We start from the raw sequence: 12,880 nt of genomic DNA, 5'->3' as shown, positions 1-12,880 counted from the left end.
TCGCATCTCTTACAGAAATCACCTGAAATCAGTAAGCAGAAAACTTAAAAAAAAAAGCGCCAAGTATCCAAATCCTTAACTCTGCACGAAATATAGATATTGCAGTTCTGTGAACTGAATTAGATAGAGGAGGTAAAGCGGACAAATTTGATGTGTGGGCTTGCAGTTTACGAGAAATTCTTACAAATCTTTAGAGGGTATTGCAACAGTTGCATTCACAAATTAAATTAATTTCAGAACGGTGTATATTGCATAAATTTTGCTCGTTTTAGATATCTCATGTCAGTGTATATATTTGTGCTATCATTTTCTATGTTGCTGAGTAAGTGTCGCAAACTTCATTATTCAGATTTTTACCATTTTGCGATTTTGAAGAATTTTCAGCAAGAAACAGGTGGCTTAAACAAGCACCCGGTTTCATAGACACGATAGATTTTACCTATCTGAAACCAACGCGTTTCATCAAAATCGCTGCAGTGAATGGCAAGTTAAGCGATTTCTCCATCCCGACGTGTTTAGATAAAATCTACTGAAATGTGTGCTGTTTCATTGACGACTTCCAGGTCCGTGGCTTTAGAGGTTACATTTGCTTCGCAAGCGATTACCCAGTGAGAATCCAAGTTTTACCGACTCATTCGCAGTAGTAGTAGGCGCCGTTATGGCTTCGCGTATGCATAAAATAATTCTCTCTTTTTGAGCCATGTATATATCTCCAACACATTATGCTCCGAGAAGGAAATAACGATAGACTTTTGCTGTGTTCCATTAGTGACTTTGCAATGACTGGGTTACTTTTCTGTACCACTTCTGCACTTGCCGTGAAGGGCCTGCAGTATATTCAAATAATAAAAAAAAAGTTAAACATTAAGATGACCTCTCTTGTAGGCTATGTGGTCTATCTTGTTATGATCTATTTCATTTCCCATTCTATCGACTCTTCATCATGGTTCGGTCACCGCTGTATCGTTGTTGTCGACGGGATTAGCCACAGAACGCGACGAATGATAAGAAACGGAAGAGTCTAAGATGATATGGGGGGGGGGGGGGCGAGATCGTTACAAGATACGGCCTTCCTCACCGTTGCGCAGCTAAGAGCTTGATGTTAAGCCGGAAGACGCGCCTATCTCCTGAGCATTTATTAGTCAAGCCAGACGTAAATCCCAGTCATTTTGCGTGTCGATACAAGAGGTTAGGCACAATATAAGCTTTTAAATTCTGTTTGTCGCTACTTTTGCATTTTTAGTTCAGCATTATGGGAGTTTGTCGCGTACAGCAGCAAGCCGTTCATGTGGGCTGTTTGGTTTGACATCATTCCGTGTGGTGCCGTGCTGAAGACGACGAGCAGACGATGCGCACGGCGTCCAGACGGTACACATGCCTCCAGACTACTCCAGACGACGCGTATATACGCTCTAGCAGACGGCATGCAGACGGCGTGCGTTTTTACATCGAGCAGGCACCTCTGCGAAGGGCGACGTTCCTTTTCCGGGTGCCGCACTAGACGGGTTCCTGTAATCGTCGGCGTCTCACTTCTCTGGCTGACGTGCTGCAGTGCCCTCGGTAATTCCTTCGAGGAAAACACTCAAAATAAGCGCGCCGCTCGTTAAGAAAAAGAAAAGAAAGAACAGAAAGGAAAGGAAAAGATAAAAACTGAGGTTTCGGCGTTGCAATGGCGACTGGCGTAAAGCGCTTCTTTAAGTTTCTGGTTGCCCCTCGCCATGTGGTTTTCCCGTGTAATACAGGAATGATTGTGTGTATATTTAGAAAAACCGTCTAGCACTGTATATTTTGGTATCATGTGTGACGAATTTATGAGTGTACAGAAGTGCTTTAAACACTACCATGCGCTGATTATTCAAATCTAGGACGTCTGAAGAACGGGCCGATAGCGTTAAATGAGTTTCACTGCGGCTGTTTTGACACGAGGACTTCGGCAATAATTTTTCGTTTCCTAAGGAAAGTCTTGCTAACACGTCGCATCAAGCATTTCTTTCGCTACGAAATTGGTGATACGTTCTAGTCAGGTCGATTTCGATTCTAATTAGGCTCTGCTTTTAAGAGTGAACGCTGCAAGCTTGTTTTAATGGTGCAGTGAACTGGTGTGGCGGTTGGTTTTATTGCCAACAGCCAACAGGTAGCCGTCTTATTTCAGGGCGCGTCCTTATACATGTCGGTCAGTTGTGTGCATTGATGCGCCTTCTCCTCGCCTCGTCTAATTAGTCAATCAAACAACCAAAAGTCAACTGATATTGGACGTAGGCGCCGTACTGCCTTACATACTGTCAGGTCAAACTGAAACCTTTATTCAATGTCTGCGCAGAGCTTACAGCAACATTTATAATAACATTTTGCAGACGGCTTATAAACGGCTCTGCAGAGCCGTTTATAAGCCGTCTGCAGACAGACAGACATGCCTATGCAGACAGTCCGCCGCGAGGTCGGCACGCGAGCTATACGTTTGTCATTTGTTTCTGACTGTGAACTAACGGCGACTCGCAGTCTATAGAAGCGATGGTTACCTGTTCGTATCAAGCAGTGTCTATAACTTTAGTAGTTTGTCTGAGTGCCACATCAGTGCCATGCATTCCGCGTATGAGGTTCGTGTGGAAGTTCGGATGTCTAATGGCGGTTCCGTATCACGCTTTCCACTCGTTAGGCTTATGCGCAGTCTCGGCGTTCACTGGCATCTTCGCCAAGAGCCTGCAGGTGCGACTCTCCCGATGTGGCCTGTCGTGTGTGCACCAAATGACCAGACCGCGACCTTCGGTGCCGAAGGTCGCGGTGACGCTACTTGTGCTCTTGTTGACGGCGCGGTGTGTTACGGCGTGCGCAGTGTTTGTCGCTGTTCTCCTTTTTTCTTTTCCGACTTTATTTCTTCCTGAGTAGTCATTGGGACTGTGGGACAGCCGTTGCCAAAGAGGCCTACATCTTGACATTTTCTTCAGTTCATAAAAAAAAAAAAAGGTTTTTTAGCCCGTACGTGTCACCATTTGCGGAGTGTCGGAGACGTAGGCGTCAACGGCAGCTGTGCTGTCGCCATCTGACGGCGTCGAGGTGAAACAGGGCGCACACGGGTATTAATTGAGTAACGTACTACGCTTCTCAGTTGCTGGTGCAGTAAAATCGCCAGAAGCAGCGTAATCACAAATCTAGTGCAGGAATATATATATATATATATATATATATATATATATATATATATATATATATATATATATAAGAGAGAGAGGGGGGATCCTGCACTACATTCGTGATTACGCTGCTTCTGTTCCGCTGTTATAAGGGTCTCTCGACTAGAAGGTACTATTTCTGATGCTTTGCGGTTCAGTGTCAGTTTATTACTTCAGGTGAGGATATACCGCCGCAGAATGTTCCTACCAGCGTTGCACCGCTGAGGCGTCTCTCATGCTTCGACATTTCTCGAAACTACAATACCTTTGTACATACAGGCGAAAAATGTCTGCGAGTCCGTCGATCGGCTCAGCGACTTCCAGGAGAAGGGAGGTCACAGTAGAGACGGTTTCCGGGTCATTTCACGTAATTCGCACGATATCCGCCCGATCATAGAGGGGCCGTATACCTCAGTTCATCGTTGTTATCCCTTTCCTCTTTTCAGTGTCAGTCGCATTTTAACTGTACTTACACAGCAAGCGAAGATTACGAATCTAACCTTCTTGGTGTCGAGAAGCTGATCGTATCGGTTGGGAGGAAACGGGCTGCTTTGATGCTAGGGAGTCTTAGAGCGTTATCACCATCGTCAGCAGCATCAGTCTATGTTTGTCCACTGCAAGGACGAAAGGCAGCTTACAGCGATCACCAATTACCCGTGTCTAGCGCTGTAGCCGATTCCAACTTGCGCCCGCATGTAAAGCCCAACTTCCAGCTGCATATACAACCCGAGAACGCGTACGCGCTGGCACGGAAATGTGCGGCGCGGAAATCTCAACTCGGCGCAATTTCACGGCCGCCCGTCAATACCGAGTTCAACGCTCCGCAATGAAAATGAAGAAAGAAAGAAATCGAAAAAAAAAATGAAAGCAAGAGAAAGAGGTGATGGAAATGGTGTGGCGGCTCCGGAAAAAGAAGTGGCTCAGCTGCCAGGGCCCATGCAGTCGACGAACTTTTCCAGTTTGCATGCCGGCCCTACCGGTAGGCGTTGACGAGCCGAGTACGCCCTTTTCTTTCTTCCTTCTTCGTCCCTCATTACTCATTTTTATAATATATATATATATTACATAGGCGCCATCGTTTCCTGCAACATGGCGGCAAGAAGGAGGTTTCCGTATATATGTGCGAGGAGCACGATAAAGAAGGGGATCGCGTGCAGACGACAAGCGGCCCGTTTTTTTTTTTATTTCCTTTTTTGCTTCTCTCTCCACGCCCCCTCTCCCCCCCCCCTCCTAACACTTAGATTTTCTTTTTCTGTCTTCGTGGATTTCTATTTGCGCGCTCTCTCACGTGACGATGGTGAGGGTCTTTTTTATCCCGGACATGCAATGTAACATACACACGCAGAAGAAGAAAGATACTCAAGTATAGTACAAAAAAAAAAGAGCAACGAAGGCGTTACTCATTCCTTTCTTATCCGACTCCTTTTGTTCTCGTCGCCCGTCGTCGACAACGTCATGATCATCATCATATTCTTCGTCACGTTTCCGCACATTCTCGTGCCTTGCACGGAGAGCACTTCATTTGTTGCGACTAGCGCTCTCTTTACTTGAATGTTTCTCTCTCTCTCTCACTCTTTTCTCTCTCCATCTATGTCGGCCCGACCCTTCCAGGACTTCGCCCTTCCCTGTGCCACTTCTCTATAACCCACTCAGCAAGTGCCATGCAGAGGTGGCGCTAAATCTGCCCTTTGATGTCCTGTCCATTGAACGCAGTTCTCGGTCTTTCTTTTTTTTTTGTTATTATTACTTACTCACTCGCGTGAGAGCGCTCACCCCCCCCCCCCCCTCTCTCTTTTTTTTTCGGTACTGGTCACTGCTTTATTTTTCTATCTCGCCTATCGGCTATCACGTGTACTCTTCGCATATCATACCCGCCGGGGTTGCTCAGTGACTATGGTGTTGGGCTGCTGAACATACGGTCGCGGGATCGAATCCCGGCCACGGCGGCCGCATTTCGATGGGGGCGAAATGCGAAAACACCCGTGTATTTATATTTAGGTGCACGTTAAAGAGCCCCAGGTGGTCGAAATTTCCGGAGTCCTCCACTATACGGCGTGCCTCGTAATCAGAAAGTGGTTTTTGTACATAAAACCCCATAAATTTAGTTTAATTTTTCGCATATCATATTTTAGGTCGTGTTACCTGCACTGACGCCCCCCCCCCCCTTCAGAAATAAAACAAAAATAGAAACAACTGAGAGCTTATTAGAAAACAATGCTAAATCAATTCAGACTTGTCTTTTTTTTTTTTTCGGAAGTACACGGTATTCGATTAAGCAGGAAAAGGTTGATGCATGCTATGGCTGAGAAAAATAATGCTGAATTTTCTCATTAAAATTTGCTGCCTAACCCGCACGTCGTTGTGACGTCACAAATTTTAAGTTACTTTCAGGGATATTTTAGCCGTTATTGCACAGTAGTCTTGAAGACTTACTAGGTAGGTTGAGTCCTTTGGTTCTCTTTGATTGTACGCAATCTTTGAATTAATAAAAAAAATCGCTGTAGAGGTCATGTGGCATAATGCTCGGCATCCAAACAAGGCGGTGGTTCACAGGGAGATGGAGACTTCAAGTGATCAACAGTGGGCAAACAAGGAAAGCCGCAGGCTGGAGCCCCAGGTTTCGACAGAGGGGCTTGTCTTCGCCGGGCGCGAGCTATCTTGCCACACTGACTTGTCTTGGTCAAGTAAACGACTCAGGTGGACTTGACTTCGAGGCTGGAACCGACATTCTGACCAGCGGGCTTGTCTTCGTCAGGTCAACAGCTTACGTAGCGTCTTCAAGCCTTCCTCGTCAGGTCGACAACTTAGGAAGCGTCTTTAACTTGTTTTCCTCAGGTCAACAACTTCCGTAGCGTTTTTAACTTGTTTTCGTCGGCCCAACAACTTACATAACGTCTTTAACTTCGTTAGGTCGAACACTTACTAGACTCGCTCCTGACTTGTTTTCGAAGCTGAGCTGACGTTCCGACAAGGGGTGTAGTGTTCGTCAGTTCAGCGTCTTACTAGATTTGTCTTTGACTAGTCTTCGAGGCTGGAGCCAAGGTTTCGACAAGGCCGACAAGGCAATCTGTCTTCGTCAGGTCAAGAACTTACGAGGCTGGTCTTGGAGTTATCTTCGAGGCTATAGCGCCAACCTTTAGACGCAAGGACTTATTCTTCCTCAGGTCAACAACTTAAGGGACTCGCCTTCAAGTTGTCTTCGAGGCTAGAGCCAAAGTTACGGCAATATGACTTGTCGTCCTCAGGTCAACAACTTACGAGAATAGTGTTTGAGTTATCTTCGAGGCTTGACCCAACTCTTAGACAAGAGGGCTCGGTCTTCCTCAGGGGAACAACTTACGCAACTAATCTTTGAGCTATCTTCGAGGCTAGAGCCAACATTTAGACAACAGGAGTTGGTCTTCCTCAGGTCAACAACTTACGAAACTAGCCTTTGAGTTATCTTCGAGGCTAGAGCCAACTTTTAGACAAGATGACTTGGTCTTCCTCAGGTCAACAACTTACGAAACTAGTCTTCGATTTATCTTGGAAGCTAGAGCCAGCTTTCAGACAAGGAGACTTGGTCTTCCTGAGGTCAACAACTTACGAAACTAGTCTTTGAGTCATCTTCGAGGCTGGAGCCAACTTTCGGACGAGAGGACTCTGTCTTCCTCAGGTCAACTTACGAGACTAGTCTTCGAGTTGTCTTCGAGGCTGGAGCCAACGTTAAGACAAGAGGACGAGTCTTCGTCGTATCAAAAATTTACGAGACTTCTCTTTGACGTGTCTTCGACAAGTCGTAGACAAGTCTACCCCAGCCGTATCCCTTCGCTCCGGCACGTAAACAGTACAAACACGGGCCTTGCGGTGACCTTCCCGCGCTTAAGTCTGTATCGTGTGGTATCCGACTCGGCGTAGCACTGGCTTATCATCGAGTCCCTTTATTGCGACGAGGGTGGCTCGACGGCCTAGTTATCCGAAAGTATCGAGCGAAGGGGCAAAACAAGAGGGGGAGGGAATATGCGATACGTTGTGCATTACAGGGTTACACGCGCGGGGCGGGTTATACGTGCGTTAATGCGGCACCTCTCACCTGAGCGTGCAAGAGAGAAGCGTGTGCGCATGCACGTATATGCGTATGCAACCTCTCTCGTCATATCTGTATAGCCTGCCGCTGCGGGCCCTTCGACGAGTTGTGCCGCGCTCCGCGTCGGCCTGGCGCCGAGAGGAGGCCTAGCCGGCTGCGGGCGTGCGCAAGGGTCCGTCACGGCGTTTCCGGTGACCCGGCTCCCCGCACGCGCAACGCGGCGGGGTCGTTGCCGCCGCCGCCGCCGCTGCTGTCCTTCTCTGCCGCGCTGCAGCTTCTTCCACTTCTTCCGCCTTGCGTCCTTTCCCTCCTCCTCCTCCCCTTCGCCCTCACCCGCAGCTTAATCCTCGCGCATAGCTTGCCCCCCCCGTTCACCACCTGCGGCCCGCTCCGCTCGTCGCACCCGTGCTCCCCCTCCCCCCCCCCCTCACCCCCACCCCAACTACCCTCTCCTCGCTTGACACCCCGTGCTTCTTCTCACGTCACCTGTCTCTCTTCTTCCTTGATTTTTCTTCCTGTGCTTGTTTGTTGTCGATGTTTTCGGTGGTGATGTTGGCTGTCTTCTTCCTTTCCTTCCTTCTTTTTTCTTCCTCTACTATCTTCTTTCTACTGCTTCGTTTATTTCTTAGTTCTCTCTACTTCCTCTCCTTCTTCCTTTCTCATTCTTTCTTTCGAAATTCTGTTGCGTTCTCACCGTTGCTCTTCGTTTTTTACTTCTTCTTCGCTGTCCCATCGCCGGTAGCGATGATGGAGGGTGGGCAAACAATGCTTCCAACTAAAGTGCGCGCCAACTCGGTTCCGCGAATCTCGATCTTGGCGCGAGAATTAAGCCGCGCGCGCGTTTTACACTGAAGGCGTGCGCGGGTTCATGGCGGCGAAGGGTTGCAACATCGCGTGTGCTTTGGCGAAGTGCTATCCCCTCACTCTAGACTGTCGCGATTGCCTTTTAATGGACGCTAATAAGGAAAAATACCTAATAACGCTAGACTGGTTGATTACACTCCTTGAGAAATTGCTTCACGCATACCTTGGGAGAAGAGGTTGAGACATGTGGATGGACCGCGAAAACGAAAGGCCGAACTGCGTTTTTTCGATTTCAGTAAAGGGCCGGACCGCGGCGCCGAAAGCGTCAGAGTATATGGAGCACGGATTTGGCATGCGTTTTCTGTAGTACGACTCATTTTTTTCTTGCGGCAGAGAACCGCATAAATTTTACCAAGTGTAGCTCATGTTCAACTGGCAATGCAATCTATTTTCTTATTTAGGAGTAAGAGAAATCAATACCCCGGAAACCCGCACGGTATGTAGAGGAAGTTTCGTGAAAGTGAAGTATTCTCAATCTACTCACGACAGTAGCACGAAGCTACAATCAAACCGGATACGGCTTTCTCACAAAGGAAGCTATGCAGTTGCAAAAGAAAGAAAAAAAAATCCAGGGTTCTGTATCTTTCCCAGGACAAATTTTTCTTCGGCTGCTAAGCATCTTTCTGAATAACCCGTGTCGTTGTTTCTTTATCCTTTCTTTTTTCTTCTGGGCTGCTCTTGGGTGCATTTACAATACTGGCTATTTTATTTAACAAGATCGCGCTAATTACCGTACAAGGCGTAATCGCAACCTGTGATGTCACGGTTTGTTAGTGCGGAAAATTAGTTAGGAGGCGCCACCAGTTTTCCACGTCGTCTCCTCGCGTACGGGTCCTTCGCTTTCCGCGGAAGTCACGTCGGTAGTGCTTTGTCCTCCCCCTCCTCTCCCTCCCCCCGCGTTCGCGAACAGCCGTGACTCACTGGCTGTGGTCTCCACTCACGAGGTTGCCGGTTCGATTCCCTGCCGCTGTCGCGGCGTATACGCACTGCCATGGAATGTAGAAAATGCTCGTTTATAAAAATATGCTATGTGTCATCGGTGTGCGTTGAAAAGCACCAGGCGGTGGATGTTCGCGGACGTTTCGCTATGTATACGATGTCTCTGACATCTCGTGTGTTGTGACGTTATACCCAATCAATCAATCAATCAATCAATCAATCAATCAATCAATCAATCAATCAATCAATCAATCAATCAATCAATCAATCAATCAATCAATCAATCAAAAAACGGACCTCGACTCATAACCGTTCCTCTCTATATATACACCAGCATGGAATAAGCGCAGATTTTATAGATTAAGGTGAGACTCGCGCTTTCATGACTATTTTCGGTGTTTACTGCATTTTGAGGTTGATCAATTCAGACCGCATATTTGGCGATTCCTTCGGTCCACTCCTTTTGCGCTTGCGGGGAAACAAATAAAAAAAAAGTTAGTTTCACTTCGTGAACGTGGGTGACGCGCACGCATATGGGTGCTATAGCGCTCACGATGCTATCGGCCTTCGGTGCACCTTGTTGCCCGCACTGTCCGCATTGCATTCAAGGCAGTGCTCGCGCGGCAGCGCCGCCGGAGTAGAACGCCCCGTTGTACACTGACCGCGGACAGCCGCTGTCGAAACGCTGGCGTGAGGAATCGCGGCAGCTGCAGCGAGCGAAGTGACTGACCTTCGTGCTTCTCTCGCTTCAACGCAAATTCAGCGGTGAGAACACGGCGCACGCAATGCTACGAGCTTCCAAGATAAAGCGCGCGCGGCCGCGCAATACGCGGTTGCTGCCGAAGTACAACACCCCCCCCCCCCTTCCCCTCCTCCGGCGCCATGGCGTAATGAGCGCAACGGAACACGGCGCGCTTCCTCCCCTTACGCATGCGAGATTCAGCCGCCGTCTTCGGCTCACCGTGGCGCGCTTTCACTCACCAGCAGGACGATGTTCATCATCATCATCATCATCATCATCAGCCTGGTTACGCCCACTGCAGGGCAAAGGCCTCTCCCATATTTCTCCAACAACCCCGGTCATGTACTAATTGTGGCCATGCCGTCCCTGCAAACTTCTTAATCTCATCCGCCCACCTAACTTTCTGCCGCCCCCTGCTACGCTTCCCTTCCCTTGGGATTCAGTCCGTAACTCTTAATGACCATCGGTTATCTTCCCTCCTCATTACATGTCCTGCCCATGCCCATTTCTTTTTCTTGATTTCAACTAAGATGTCATTAACTCGCGTTTGTTCCCTCACCCAATCTGCTCTTTTCTTATCCCTTAACGTTACACCTATCATTCTTCTTTCCATAGCTCGTTGCGTCGTCCTCAGTTTGAGTAGAACCCTTTTCGTAAGCCTCCAGGTTTCTGCCCCGTAGGTGTGTACTGGTAAGACACAGCTATTATATACTTTTCTCTTGAGGACGATGTTACCACGGGAAAAACACACCGTGTACACATCGCCAAGAAAACCAGTAGCACCTGCCAGAGGAAGTTAACCCAGCGCGCATCCACCTGCCTTCCTCCTCCGCGACGCTTCGCCTCGTTTCTCCATCTCCACTTTGCTCAACGTTGTCTACACAATCCTCTAGGTGGCGGTACTTTGCCTCGCGCTGAGCGCGCTCCTTCGTACTATCCCCAGCGCGCGATTTCCTTCACCTCCGAACGCCTTCCTCCTTCGCTTGCTTTGCTGCCCCGGACGAACGACGCGGACTTGGGGCTGGCCAGTTTACGCTTGCGCGTAAAAAAAAATGAAGAAATAAAACGGTGGAACGAATGCGGGAAACTCGAAGAAACGCAGTCGAAGAAACGCACTGTTGTAGGCCGTGAAATTCGCACGTCGGCCTGGCTACGGGAATTCCGTATGTGCGGGTCATTCCTCCGAACGCAAAGACGTATAATGAGCGCCTATTTGAAAAAAAAAAAAAAAGATTCCCTCCTCGGAAAGACGCGTTGAGTTTCTAAATTGCCACCAACAAATATGTAATACATCGTATTATTCCTTACCGTGAGAAAGAACTGAGGTCGGATTGCTATAATTTTGTTTGGAGTTGCTGTCATTTCTGACTTTTCCGTTCGACGACACAAAGAAACCTCTGAAAAAGTCAGCACCTTTTTGTGTACCTTCGGCAACACGTGGTGTTCACCTCGCACCTCGCAACAAAGGCTCCCTAAGAGTAACGGGAGGTAATCTAGGAGGCCATGATCTTGCGTACTGCAAACCCCGGAAGCGACATCATGGCCGCTGTTGCGATGCGAGCGCATGACACCGAGAATGAAATGTAAAGGAAGGAAGAAGCGACATTAAAGAATGAAAATGACTTTGATATCCGTGAGTCGGTAAGGGGAATAGAGAGGCTTTATCTTCTTTAAATTTGTTTAGCTTTGCCTTGCACATCTGTGACGTCACGCTGACGTGCGACTTCGCTTTCTCTGCGCAAAATTCATAACTGGGAATAACTGCCGCTTCTTTTTTTTTTGGGGGGGGGGGGGGCGCCAGAATCAAAATTACTGCAAGCAGCGTCGTGACAGGATACTTCATGAATCTAGCTTTGCTCTTTGTTGTCGCCTTACTAAGTATTTAGCTGCTCCTAATGCGCCCTGGCGAGGGCTGGCACCTGTCTATAGGCATCACCACAGAGCCCCAACCCCCACCCCTGGCGATTGCGGCATCACTTAACGGTTCCAAACGCTCCAGTTTGACAATTTAGAGAGCGCCTCATCATGCTTTGTTTCTGCAGTCTTTATTCGCCTGTTTTCGTGGTGAGCAGTCGGTGGTCGGACTTGCGACAAGGCGCCGGTATGCAAATGGCGCGTGCTTTAGTGAAACAGGGGCGCTCGTCACGGAAGGCCTATCTATCATCATTATGGAGTTTTACGTGCCAAAACCACTTTCTGATTATGAGACACGCCGTAGTGGAGGACTCCAGAAATTTCGACCACCTGGGGTTCTTTAACGTGCACCTAAATCTAAGTACACGGGTGTTTTCGCATTTCGCCCCCATCGAAATGCGGCCGCCGTGGCCGGGATTCGATCCCGCGACCTCGTGCTCAGCAGTCCAACACCATAGCCACTGAGCAACCACGGCGGGTGGCCTACCTATCTATAGCTTTTCGACAGCTAGGCACGTGCATTTACGCGTGAGCTCTTAGGTGTCCGAAGGTTTAGGTGCAATAGTAGAGCCTTGGTCATGCAAGAGGTTCGTTCGTGCTGTTCACTTACACTGACCATAATTTTTTTTCCTTTTCTCATTAGCAGCAGGCTGTGCTCCTGCCTTCGATCTCTGCCCAGAATAACCCCCCTTCAGGCGCTGCAGTCAATTCTGTCCGTCAAAAATTTAGTTTCACTCCATTTCTTACGCCGTCAGAATCGCGAAAAAAAATATGCGCATATGCAGCTCCAGAACGAATTGCCAATTTTCATTTGTTCGGTGAGTTTTGTCAAGCCTGCAGAATGTGGACTCCATGGCAAGACTCTCTATGCAGGAATATACCAGATATAGGAGACTATGCAATGTCTATAGCACACTTGGAAAGTATCTGTATGCAGCCACTGGGGAAAAAGAAAAGACATATGCATGGTATACGAAACCATGCGAAGGAACAATCAAACAAGTGAAGCTATTACATATACGACGACGTATACAGACAAGGAGATAAAGCACCCAGACGTCAACTTCTAAACTCGTTTTACTGAAACGCTTTGCATATACTCTATCTGTATTAAAACTCGCAGCGACGGTCTAATCAGAAGTGTTTCAATCTGTACGCGGCACGATTTAAATACCGTTATCCTCA

The sequence above is a fragment of the Dermacentor albipictus genome, chromosome 6, assembly GCF_038994185.2.
Source record: "Dermacentor albipictus isolate Rhodes 1998 colony chromosome 6, USDA_Dalb.pri_finalv2, whole genome shotgun sequence".
NCBI lineage: Eukaryota > Metazoa > Arthropoda > Arachnida > Ixodida > Ixodidae > Dermacentor > Dermacentor albipictus.
This window is presented reverse-complemented; position numbering follows the sequence as displayed.